This window comes from Lissotriton vulgaris, chromosome 1_1, assembly GCF_964263255.1.
Source record: "Lissotriton vulgaris chromosome 1_1, aLisVul1.2, whole genome shotgun sequence".
NCBI lineage: Eukaryota > Metazoa > Chordata > Amphibia > Caudata > Salamandridae > Lissotriton > Lissotriton vulgaris.
Window position 1 is genome coordinate 292770910 of NC_141685.1, and position 12623 is coordinate 292783532.

The 12623-nt window shown below is 39.5% G+C and overlaps 1 protein-coding gene across 1 annotated transcript in view; it reads right to left on the reverse strand.

Moving 5' to 3' along the window:
* The window catches only part of B4GALT2 (beta-1,4-galactosyltransferase 2), an 875541-nt gene that overhangs the window by 605353 nt on the left and 257565 nt on the right, over positions 1-12623 (reverse strand). The gene's annotated exons all lie outside the window — the stretch shown is intronic.

The following is a 12623-nucleotide window of genomic DNA, read 5'->3' on the forward strand; positions in this document are numbered from 1 at the left end:
AAAGCAGGTAATATGCAAATCAGGGACAAGACAGAGCAGGGTGACAGAGCACTTTGCACAGGAAGACAGTCACAATACATACGCACTTTAGATTGTGGTTTTATAAACAGATGCGGAGGACAGATTATGTGTCAAAGTTAGCATGTACTCTCTATTTTAGATTCAACTCCTTAAGTAGATGTCTCTCTTTCGTAGTGCCATTTGCCACACTTCTCTACTCTTCTGCTGATGAATGATTGCGCGGTACAAAAGGGGGTGGTGATGGACGGAGCATCTGAATCAATCAAACACTCACACCCAGTCAAAATATCTGGGTTTAATCCATCACCGTTCTTTAGCCCACTCTGCCACCCCAGTTCGGACATGGCTATATGCAAATCAGTCTGACGCTGTGCCTCATGGAAACAGTCCAGCCTGAACTGCCAAGCCATGCCTTCTCTGGACCGGAAACAAGCTTCCGAGGACCGGTTTCTGGCATTCCAGCCGTCTTCAGCCCGGCTTGCTTGAATCCAGTGGCAAAGTGAGCAAGGGACTCACGTCTGAGCATACCCTGCCACACTTAGGGGGTGGTGATGGACGGAGGTGCATCAGTATTTGCAATAAGCACTGACGCTTTGTAGTCCATACAGTTAGTTCCAGGGTTGTACATGAAGAACACAAAGCCACAGTTTTTTGCTCTTTCGGTGCTCGTTAGGAGATGCTTCATTTTAGCTAGACGAAACCAAATGAGCTGCTCTGTGCCTCTGCCACAGTACATAAGAACTTTCAAAATTAAATGGTCTATGAGGAATAAATTGTACTTTCCTATTTAGTCAACAACAGAAGTACTTTTACTGTCGGAATGTCATGAAGAGTTGACTAAGTTCCTTCAACCAAATGTTATACTGAACAAACTGTTCGAAATAGCTGCGATCTCTGGTTGTTCATTTTTTATAGTTTTATTTTCTAATTACAAAATAACAATCTTTTTCACCATGTCTTATAATCCAAAAATAATATTTTAGCCACATTTTTAACCTCTACGCTCCACAGCTGAATGATGACTCTGTGGCCAGCGGTGAGTCCGTCAGCCCCACCTCCAGGGCCGGACTGGCCGTAGCGGGCACCGGGCAATCCCCCGGTGCGCCGCACAGGTGGGAGGCCGGTTTGGGGCCCTAGGGGGCCGTTCTTGTTACTGGGCCGTTTTTGCAGCATAGCTGCAAAATCGGCCCTGTAACAAAATAGGCCGAAAACCGGCCCTGGCAAAGAGCTCGACGGCACCCACACCCCCTGGGGGGCGGCCGAGCACTTTGCCAGGGCCGGTTTTGGTTCCCAGTCTGGCCCTGCCCACCTCACCCGCCTGGGGCGCTCTACCGATGCCCTGCCGCGCCCGAGCTTTGAGCCAACCAATTCTGAGTCTTTGCAGCTTTTATCACTGGACTGAAGGAGTAGTTTCTGTCCTGTAACTCCAGTTCTGTAGTAGGGGTATCTCTGTTATAGTCATAATCTAGTGAATAGTCCCGCCCATGTGCGTGGACCCCGGCAATCAAAAATAATCTCTTAAATTGTCAACGTCTTAGCATACCCATCCCATACCCATCCCACTCGGGGTGACAATTGCAAAAACCACAGTATGCTCAGACGTGAGTCCCATGCTCTCCACACCACTGGATTCAAGCAAGCCGGGCTGAAGACGTCTAGAATGCCAGGAACCGGTCCTCTGAAGCTTGTTTCCGGTCCAGGGAAGGCATGGCTTGGCAGTTCGGGCTGGACTGTTCCCATGAGGCAGAGGGTCAGACTGATTTGCATATGGCCATGTCTGAAATGGGGTGGTGTGGAGTGCAAAAAAACGATGGATTTAGGCCCAGATCTCTGTACTGGGGTGAATGTATGACATTGTTCTGCATTCTGTCCATTAACTGTGCTTTTTGCATTCGCCTACACATCTTACACATCTACTGTGTTTCTCTGTACATACTGCTACTTATGCCTATTAGTTGTTTTTATTTATCTTACACCAATTTTGGTTTCCTGTGCAGGCACTTTGTTTTCATGTTGTTGCTGTTATTTATTGGCAGTTTTGTGACTTCTGCTTACCCTAAACTAATAATGGTTTGGTGCTTGAAAATATTTATGTAAACTTGGTAGTGTACACCGACATCATTATTTGTGCGCGTTTATTGTGTTTCTCTGCACTCACTGTTTCATTTGCTTATAAGATCTTGCAGGCATATGTGGCACATTCTGTCTTACTCAGGCTAACATCTATTCCCCATTCCCTGTGATCTTTTGTCGTTGCCGTTATCTTTTCCCTACAAGACGTTTCTGTCTACCTACCTATGTTGGTTCCCTGTGCACGCAATGGGTTTCCGCTTCAATGCTGTTATTTATTGCCTGCTCTGAGGCTTCTGCCTACCCTAAACTAATTATTGGGTTGGTTGCCTGAACATACTTACCGGGTATTGTACACCGACATCATTCTTTTGCGGGTTAAATGTGTGTTTTCTGCATTTACAGTTTCATTTACTTATAAGATTGTGCAGGTATTTGTGGCATAGTCTGCCTACCTCACCCAAAGATTTACCCCATGTTGCATACCCTGTGATATATATATATATATATATATATATATATATATATATATATATATATATATATATATATATATATATATATATATTACCTACTGGCGGTCGCCAGTAGGTATATATAGTTAGGATTTTTTCCCTATGGCATTTCTGAAAATTCTATGTCTAATAACTTTAGCGTTTGTGGACGGAATCGGCTGAAATTTTCAGGAAAATGGCACATTTTGTTTCTGAGCAGCCCCTGAAAATTTGGGGGGGGGGGGTCGTCAAGGGGGGGCCGAGAAAAAAGGGGGGTCCCAAAACGCGTTTTTCCCATGTTAATTTCCATAGGGCGGTTGGACTCACTTTTAGCCCAAACGGCTGAATGGATTTTCACGAAACTTGGCAAAATTGTAGGGACTGTTAGCCCGATGTGCCTTTGCTAGGTCTCAATATATGTGCTTCAGTGGATTTTGAGAAATTACCGTTTAAATCAAGATATATATCTGTAACAGCGCTCTGGGCAGCGATCCGGTTAGCGAACTTTTCGCGTATCGGAACTTTGCGAAGCGAAGCTGATTGGCCCTCCGGTGTCTGTCAACATTCTAAACAGTCCGGAGCGGCCGCCATCTTGTCTCTCGGTAGGATCGAGAGACAAGAGGAGGCAAAAACAAAGGGGGAAATTACCATAAGGGGGCATAGTAGATCCTCGTTGACCCCCTAGGTTTTATGTGGAGGTTTTAAAAGGGCCTAGGAGGGTCCAAAAAAAAATTATATATATATAATTTTTTTGCGTGGTAAGCGCCAAGTTCGCGAACCGGAAAGCGTTCTGCGCAGCGTACTTTAAGGATAAAAGAATGATAGACTTTTCTAATACTGTATGTTAATTATTTGTTGTTTTTGTTCGTTTTTTTATTTATTTATTTATTTTGATTTTTAAAAAAAATATTTATTATTTTCATAGTTCATTAAAACTTCCAGCATTATATCATCTGGTATCTCGTCGAACATGGATGTTTCTGTCTCTTGTAAGGTTTGAATAAATTGTTCGTCAAAAGATTGATCCATAAAATCTTCATCCACATTTTCTTCAGTTACAATGTCTTCGGATGTAATCTCGAAGGAAACATTAGTTTCTTCTTGCTCCCCTTCCATTTTTTTGCTGTAAATTGCATTAAAAAAAATTATATTAGAAGACTTAGGGCACTGTTGGGTTTAAGTTCAGACATGTCGTTCTGTTTTTTTAACAGTGAAGTTAAAGTAAGTAAATTCATAATTATAGCAGAGAAGTGTAAGTCAATCAATAAATGTAACAGAGGAGGTTATCTGTATCTATAACTATAGCAGGGGGTCAGTAAATAATTATCAATAAACATTTTTACAAATTAATTTAAAGTGCCACTTACAAATTATCAAATAACTTTACAGGGAGGTGAAAAGGCTCTTGAAATGTAGTTCAGGAAGTAGCAGTGAAAATGGCTGTGTTTCCTTCTCTTCCTTTATATATATTCAGGTATATAACCAATCAAATGTCAGGTAATAAAAATTGTGAATGAAAGTAAAGTTTTCATTGGTTGTCAATTCCAATATTTTAGATGTGTTTTGTGAAGTAATTTACCTCAGGGTATTTAGATAGGTCTACAGGCTAAATGGCTAAATGAAATTTCAATCAAATTTGTGAGAATGAAAGGGATTGTTATGTAGTATGAGGTAATCTATATTTGGTGAGAGTGTCTCTAGTCGTTTTTCTGCTAATTACTTTCCCACCTTTTTTTAGGATCGCTTTCTGGAAAGCGGCCCGGTTAGCGAACCTTAAGCGTCACGGGAGTCCACCATTTTGTGTTTCGGTCGCATTAAGATACAAGATGGAGGGCAAATAATGTTCAGAATGTGTAGAAGGGGGCACGGTAGACTTATCTTGACCCCCTAGGTTTTCTGAGGGTGGCTGAGGAGGTTTAAATGTGCGGAAAAAAAAACATTTTTTCAAAAAATTCCGCGAGGTTAGCTTTCGGTTTGCGAACCGGGGAGCGTATTTTGTGGAAAATTAGCGAAAAAAGTTAGAAAAAAATAATAATTGTGAGTGATTAGATGAAGGGTAGCTCTGAGAAGAGCTTTTGGGTTTATGGTTCATTTAGGTACTTATAAGTAGGTACCAATGCACATTCTTAAATTCAGAATGAAAATTCTGTTGCCCTCATCTGAGAAGTGAACTCCATCTCCTCTGTAGATATCTTGCATGTAGTAACGCAAGTTATTGTTGTACAGGGAGCCCATTCCATGGTCTCTCATGAAAGCTGAAACAGATTTGTTTACATGCTTCCTCGACTTCTCAATTTGTGGACAAAATTGGTTGGACCACCTCCATTTCTGTCTTTGGCATATATTGGAATATACCAAGGCAGTTTGAGGAAAAAGTGCCATTAATTGCTCAAAGGTGTCCTTTAATAGCATTTCCAGACCTACTCCTGTCAAAGTGCCCAAATCATTACCTCCACAGTGCACAATTAACAGGTCAGGTTTTGGCAAATGCATAAAGGTTTTCACCAATGGTATCAATTGGTGACATTTTAATCCTCTTTGGCCCAACCACTTAATTTCCACATCTTGTAAATTGAGGTTGTGTAAATTTCTATTCTCGGCATACCTTTGAGCCCAGTGGATGTAACTATGTCCAACAATCCAGACGTTAAACATGGTGGGAGAAGGTTGTGCTGCAGTCAGATGAAGTGTGGTAATGAAAGGGCAGTTGAAACAGTAGGAGTTTGTAAAGAAAAAAAACTGTGGATTTCCAATGCTAATGATTCATTAGCAGTGATTGGTGTATTTCCATTTCTGAAAACAGAAAGTTAGGGTGCATGGATGTGTTCTTTGAAAGATGTAATTTGAATGGTCAAGGAAGAAACTTTTAATGAAAGATTGCACTGGATACGCAGGTGCACTGAGAGTTCAGAGTTCAATTGAAACATTGTTGTGTGAATTTGCAAACATGAGAGGTCTTCCAGGAGGTCGTTGCTATGGAAAAAAGGTAGAGAGGGCAGAGGGGGGAAGGGTTTTGATTTGAAAAAAGTGAGGGAAGAGTTATGATTGGCTAATATGAGAGATATGTGAAATGAATATCTGTATTTCTGTGCTTTCAATAGCTGCAGCCTCTGGATTGCATACTTTTTCTTCTGCTGAAGACAATTTGGTGTATTTCTGAGACTGTTTTCAAAACTCAAAAAGTATTTGCTAAGGTGAGAAAAGATTTATTTATTTTAGATAGAGAATAGTATGAATTAAGGAGAAAATGATGAAGAAAGCAGTGTTTTTAAACTGTGGCTTTGTCTGTAGTGATATAGAAATAGATTTTGTTACTTAGAGAAATTGTAATTGCATATTCGGTGTAGCATTCTGGAATGCAGTTATACAAGTTATTGTTGTATATGAAGCCCAGTCCATGGTCTCTTATGTAAGCTGAAACAGATATGTTGTTTATAAAAATAGTTTTTGAAATCAATTACATTTCTGCATATGTACTGCTAGAGCTTCATAGGTTGTTTTGGGTCATATTTATAAGGCATTTGAGTGTCTTTGATGTTATTTTTCCTTTTTAAATGGAAAGCGTTCCTCATGGGGCCCTGAGCAGTTCTTAGCCATGTTATTTAATGGGAAGTGGATAACATGGCTCAGAGCATTTGCTGGACAATGCATGAATATCGCTGACTTTTCAACGATATTCATGCATTGCGGCCGTTTTTTTTCGCATTTGCGAGCAGTTCTTCGCCATGTTATCCAATGGGAGGTGGATAACATGGCTAAGAGCATCTGTTGGATAATGCATGAATATCGTTCACTTTTCAGCGATATTTATGCATTGCGGCCGTTTTTTTCGCATTTGCGATAAACCTTGCTAAGGAGAAAATGATGAAGAAAGATGTGTTTTTAAACTGTGGCTTTGTCTGTAGTGATATAGAAATAGATTTTGTTACTTTGAGAAATTGTAATTGCATATTCGGTGTAGCATTCTGGCATGCAGTAACACAAGTTATTGTTGTATAGGAAGCCCATTCCATGGTCTCTTATGTAAGCTGAAACAGATATGTTGTTTTTAAAAACCATTTTTGAAATCAATTACATTTCTGGATATGTACTGCTAGAGCTTTGGGTCATATTTATAAGGCATTTGAGTGTAATTGATGTTATTTTTTTCCTTTTTAAATGGAAAGCATTCCTCATGGGGCAAGTGTCTTGTAAATACGCTCTTACCTGCGCTTGGCAAATTTAGATTTTGATTATGGGAGTTACATAGCCATGTTAATAATGTCCAAAAAATGGTGCTAGGGCATTCCAGAAAACGCTTTCATGTGTCTCAAGGATATTTTCAGTCATTTCCTCTTGAATGCAGGTATACAATTGATTTATATGTTGTGTTTAAAAACGATTCTTTTCTATAATGTTATTTTTTCCTTTTTAAATGGAAAGCGTTCCTCATGGGACCATGAGCAGTTCTTAGCCATGTTATCCAATGGGAGGTGGATAACATGGCTAAAAGCATATGCTGGATAATGCATGAATATCGCTGACTTTTCAGCAATATTGATGCATTGCGGCCGCTTCTTATCGCATTTGCGAGCAGTTCTTAGCCATGTTATCTAATGAGAGGTGGATAACATGGCTAAGAGCATTTGCTGGATAATGCATGAATATTGCTGACTTTTCAGCGATATTCATGCATTGCGGCCGTTTTTTATCGCATTTGCGATAAACCTTGCTAATAGCAAGGTTTATCTGCGATAAAAATCGCCGATGTGCGGCGATAATTTTTGTCTCTAAAGAAGTTATCGCTAGTGGTTGGTAATATACCCCCGCGTTTTTGGTTGCAGGAATCGGGAGGCGGGAGAGTAGCACTGAAATCAGTAGTTTGACGCCTGAATCGGGAGGGTTGGTATGTGTGGATTCTCTACAGCTGGGGCTAGGTGATAGCCTGGGACCGGCCTGGCATCTAAAATGGCTACCGTGTACGACAAAATTGTGGCATTGTAAAAAAGACAAGATGGCGCAGACAATGTTTATCAATAAGGATTCATTTATAACGAAATATTTTATCGCACTGACAAATTGGTTGTCAACACTTCCCGATTTCCTTCGAATCGAACGTTAACAGACGTGACGCAGCAAAGAAAAAAAAAAGCTCACGCAGAGCCGCTGGAACACATGTATCAACATATATGAGCCTTCTCAGCCACCCTCAGAAAATATAAGGGATTAGGATACGTCTCCCGCACCCCCTTATACTTAGTAATTTAATTAAAACGAAGCACAAAATGGTCTCCCACACCCCCTTATACCTATTCCCGTTTTGCCAGCAGTTTGCGGCCCAGTTCGGTGTTCGGAAAGCGCTTCTACCGTGAAAAATATATTTTTTTTATTTTCCCCACGGGACCCTTTAAAAACTCCAACAACATTCCTAGGGGGTCAAGAGGGGTATACCTTGCCCCCTTTCATTAAAATCCCCCTTTGTTTTTCACCTCTTCTTCTCTCTCGATCCTACCGAGAGATAAGATGGCGGCCGCTCCGGTCTGTTTAGAATGTTGACAGACACCGGAGAGCCAATCAGCTTTCTGCGCGCAAAGTTCCGTTTCGCAGGTGGGAGCGTATTTATAAGAAACTTGCACCATGAACAACGCTTTCCATTTAAAAAGGAAAAATAACATTATAGACACTCATATGCCTTATAAATATGACCCAAAGCAACCTATAAAGCTCTAGCAGTACATATCCAGAAATGTAATTGATTTCAAAAAATCGTTTATCAACACGGCACATAAATCAATTGTATATCTGCATTCAAGAGGAAATGACTGAAAATGTCCTTGTGATGCAGTGCTGGTGCAAAAGATTTTCTATGTTAAATAATAAGTAGGACGTTAAGTTTTTGATGACTGTTATTCATTTACTGTTTGGTAATAGTGCTTAATAACATTTTTTATTATATTTTTCCACAGATTCAACTGCAGATCTTTTTTAAATTTGAAAAATGCCTACGAAAAATAGAATTAGAAAGGCTAGAAAACGTCAAAGACAGCAGGATGATGTTTTATTGCAGCAGTCCTCTTCCCCAAATACTTATCAAAACACCAAGAAAGCTCCGGGTAAGAGCACAAAATCATTCTTAAAAAGTATTTTTAGTAAAAAAAGTATTTTTCGCCAAAATGTTTCAGTTCAGAAAAAGAAGAGTAATTTAAATGGAAAGGAAAGACCCATCAAAAATGTTATTGGTAGAGGAAGAGATAACTCTGTGCATGATAGTAAAAGGAAACAACAGTTTAGGGACATTCGACATCGAATGTTCCGTAACAGGATAATAGTTAATTTATTAAGAAATATTAAAAAAGGCCAACAGAAAGCGGCATTTTATAAGAAGAAGAAAAATGTAGAGAAAATTATTGATCATGCTTTTGAAATTAAGCGGAAGTTGTTTATTTTGGTAATCAATAGAATTAGGAAACTAAGCAAGGTAATTTCTGATTTCAAAACAAACAGTAGATGGAAGAGAGTAGTAAATCGTAGTAACTTTTGTGAAGTTTTTTCCGGAGAATGGATGCATAGTTCAAGTTCTGAGGCATTTTTTAATGAGGAGAGTTATTTTCAGGATAATGATTTGATGTTTGCAGTTGACACCAGTGGTCGAGCTTATGAAGTGAAGGATGGTTGTCCAGTTGAAAAGGAAAAACTTGTGACAACAGAGACAGAAGAGGTGCTAAGTGATGAGGTTTTAGGAAGACGTCCTAAGGGTCCTGTGTACATTTGGAAGTGTAGTTCTATTTGCAGTGTGCGACAGGTTTCCATCAATTTGCTTTGTGATTTTATACGGACATTTAATAAGAAAAGTTTGAAGCAGAAAATGAAGTTGTTGCAAAATTTAGATCCTTGCAGAGTGAGACAAATGACAGGTTTGCGTGGTCATTCACTGGCTTGTCTTTCCAGGAGAGTATGCCAGAGTGTTTTTCATCATTTCAGGATGGTAGCAGTGCATCATAATAAAGTGAGAAAATTAGTGAGAATGTTGTATTATGCTAAGAGTCCTGCAATTATGCTTAAACAATTATGTGCTGCTCTTTTGCATGGTTCAGAAATAGATGTGAAGAATATTTGTGAAGAAATTGAGTTTTGTTACTTTAGTAGTAAAGATGAGAATGTTCAAATTGACCCTGAAGTAGAGGGTAATGTTGAAGATAATGTACAGGTTTCCAGTACAGATAATTTTCAGAAGGAAATTGCCACTTTTCAGATGAAATCAAGTGAGAGGCCTAATTTCACTTGTGTATGTTGTCGACGCACTTATTATAAGAATCAGACTAAAGTAGTGGATTTATATGCAAAAAGTGAAAGGGAAAATAATAGTGAATGGAAGGATTTTGCCACATACTTGATGGTAGAAAATTATTTTGATTTAGGATCGGATCAACGTGTGTGTACTTATTGTTGTAATAAATTAAACCAAAACCAGATGCCTGCTAGGGCAGTACATAATAATCTGGAATTGGTTGAGATTCCTTCTGAATTGAAGGATTTAAATACTTATGAATGTATTTTGATTCAAAGTATCCATCCCTTTCAGGCTATTGTAAGAATGGAGCCAAAGACAGGGAAGTTGCCTCCAGCAGATTTACAGCGAGGATTAAAGGGAAGAGTTGTTTATTTGCCTCTAGATTTGAACAAAAACATTAACACAATTGGAATAGAAAAAGTGGAAGAGGAACCTCTGGTTATCTTAGTTAATGGGGTTCCGACAAAGAATAAGAAAATATGGCAAGATTTAGTGGATGTTAGGAAAGTCAAAAAAGCAACAGTGTATTTGAAGACAAATAATAAGTACTATAAGAATGTATATGTTCCAGAAGAGGAAGTAAGTGATGAAGAGGATAGCGATTTGTGTGCTGGCCAAATTGAGAAAGTAGAAGCCTCTAAAAGTGAAGAAATATATGAACATTATAGTGTTCATCCTTTGCATTCCAAGGAAGTCATGGGGAATGCTATTGAGTTGTTTCAAATGAAACAAGCTAAAGGGAGTCCCATTAGTGTTTGGGAGGAAAGTTTGGAAGCTCGGTGTTTCCCACAGCTATTTCCAACAGGTCGAGGAGGAAGATATGATGAGCGACCTCATCAAATTCCTGCGTCTGAATACCGGACTTTACGATTGTATGCAGACGATCCTAGGTTTCGTCAATGCATTCCATATTTGTTTCATCTCCTGTTTGAAAGCGATCTGTCTGGACTGTCATATGCAGTTAACCACATCTTAAAAAGTGGTATACAGATGCGAAATATCTCGGCAAGGGACTTTATGCATAAAGTCAATGTCCAAGACAGTATTTTGGATTCTCACTTAATTAATCTCATGGCGTGTCAGCGTGGTACTAATGAGTACTGGTACCGTCGTCATGGTGATTTAAAATGTATGCTGAGGAACTTAGGAACTCCGACATGGTTCCTCACTCTGAGCTGTGCCGAGTATGGCTGGGAAGACTTACTTGAATTTCTACGGGAGGCAAATGGAAATATTGAAAACATTGAATTCAAGACACCTGGAGAACTGTGTTCTTTGGATCCTGTGAATGTATGCAGGTACTTCAATCATAGATTTGAAGCTATGATGTCTTTCATCACAAATAAGAAGAATCCACCTCTTGGAGAGGTGTTGGATTTCTTCTGGAGAAAGGAGTACCAAGCAAGAGGTGCTCCTCATATACATATGTTGTTGTGGATCAAGGATGCACCTAAATTTGGAACAGATCCGGATGACTTAGTGATGAATTTCATAGAACAGTATTCTACGTGTGCTGTTCCAAACGCAACGGAGAAGAAAAGCCTAAGAGAACAAGTTTTACGTTTCCAAAGCCATCGTTGTGGAAAGTACTGTCGTCATAAATTCAGAAACAAGGACAAGTTCTACACCAAATGTCGTTTCAACTTTCCACGACCGGTGATTTCTAAAGGAAAAGTGAACAGTTTGATGTCTTCACTGCGACATAATGTGACGAGGAAATCACCCAAAAATACATACAATTTGAAAAGGAACGAAGAGTCCAAGTACATCAACGACTACAACCCAGTGATTTTGTCCATGTGGAATGCTAACATGGATATACAGTTTGTGGGTGACAACTGTATGGCTGTGGCTCGGTATGTGACATCTTACATCACCAAAAAAGAAAAGACAGAACTGAAGGATATGTGGGAGGACATTTCCCATGAAAAGAGCCTCAGCAAGAAGTTGTACAGTTTCAGTCTGAAGATGTTGTTGCATCGAGAAATCGGAGCTTACGAATGTTCAGATCGATTGTCTTCAGCAAATCTCTATGCCAAATCCAGGAGTATTGTTTGGGCGAGTCTTGGTCTTGCTGCAACGCGAAATCGGGTTCTAAAACCTGTCCGGGAAATTGAATATTTGGCAGAAAAGGAACCAAACAGTACCGACATTTTGAAGACCAACATGTTGGATACATATTATCCAAATGGAAGCAGTCACCTTGAGAATGTTTGTCTATATGAGGTTCTACAAAATTATATATTCAAGAGGAACATCAAAGAAGATATTGAGAAAGGAGTGTATGCTGTAATTGGAAATGAGGGATGCCTGGTCAAGCAAAGAAAATGCCAATTAGTAAACCATCGAAAATTGAGTGGCGAATCTTCAGAAACAAAGGAGTTTTTCTATTTAGCACTTTTGCAACTTTTCAAGCCTTGGCGTGCAGAAGAGGAACTGCTTGGAGATTTCCTCTGTTACGAAGACTCTTTCACTGCTGCTAAGGATAGCATAGAATGTCCTGCTTTTCCCAAATATCAAGAAATGCTAACTTTGGAAATTGAGCGGGAAGCAACGATTGCAGCCGAGATTGCCAGAGACAGTTCTCAGGACAGTCAGAGTTCTGTTTCATTGAGTCAAGATCCACTTGGAGGACCTATTATCGAAAATGAAGCTGCCACTGCTATGAATGAAGTGGAAAGAGCCATGGCACATGCTCAGGAGGATTCAGTTAACTTAGAAGACTTGGAAAAACAACTCAATGTTGAGCAGAGGAAAATATATGAAGA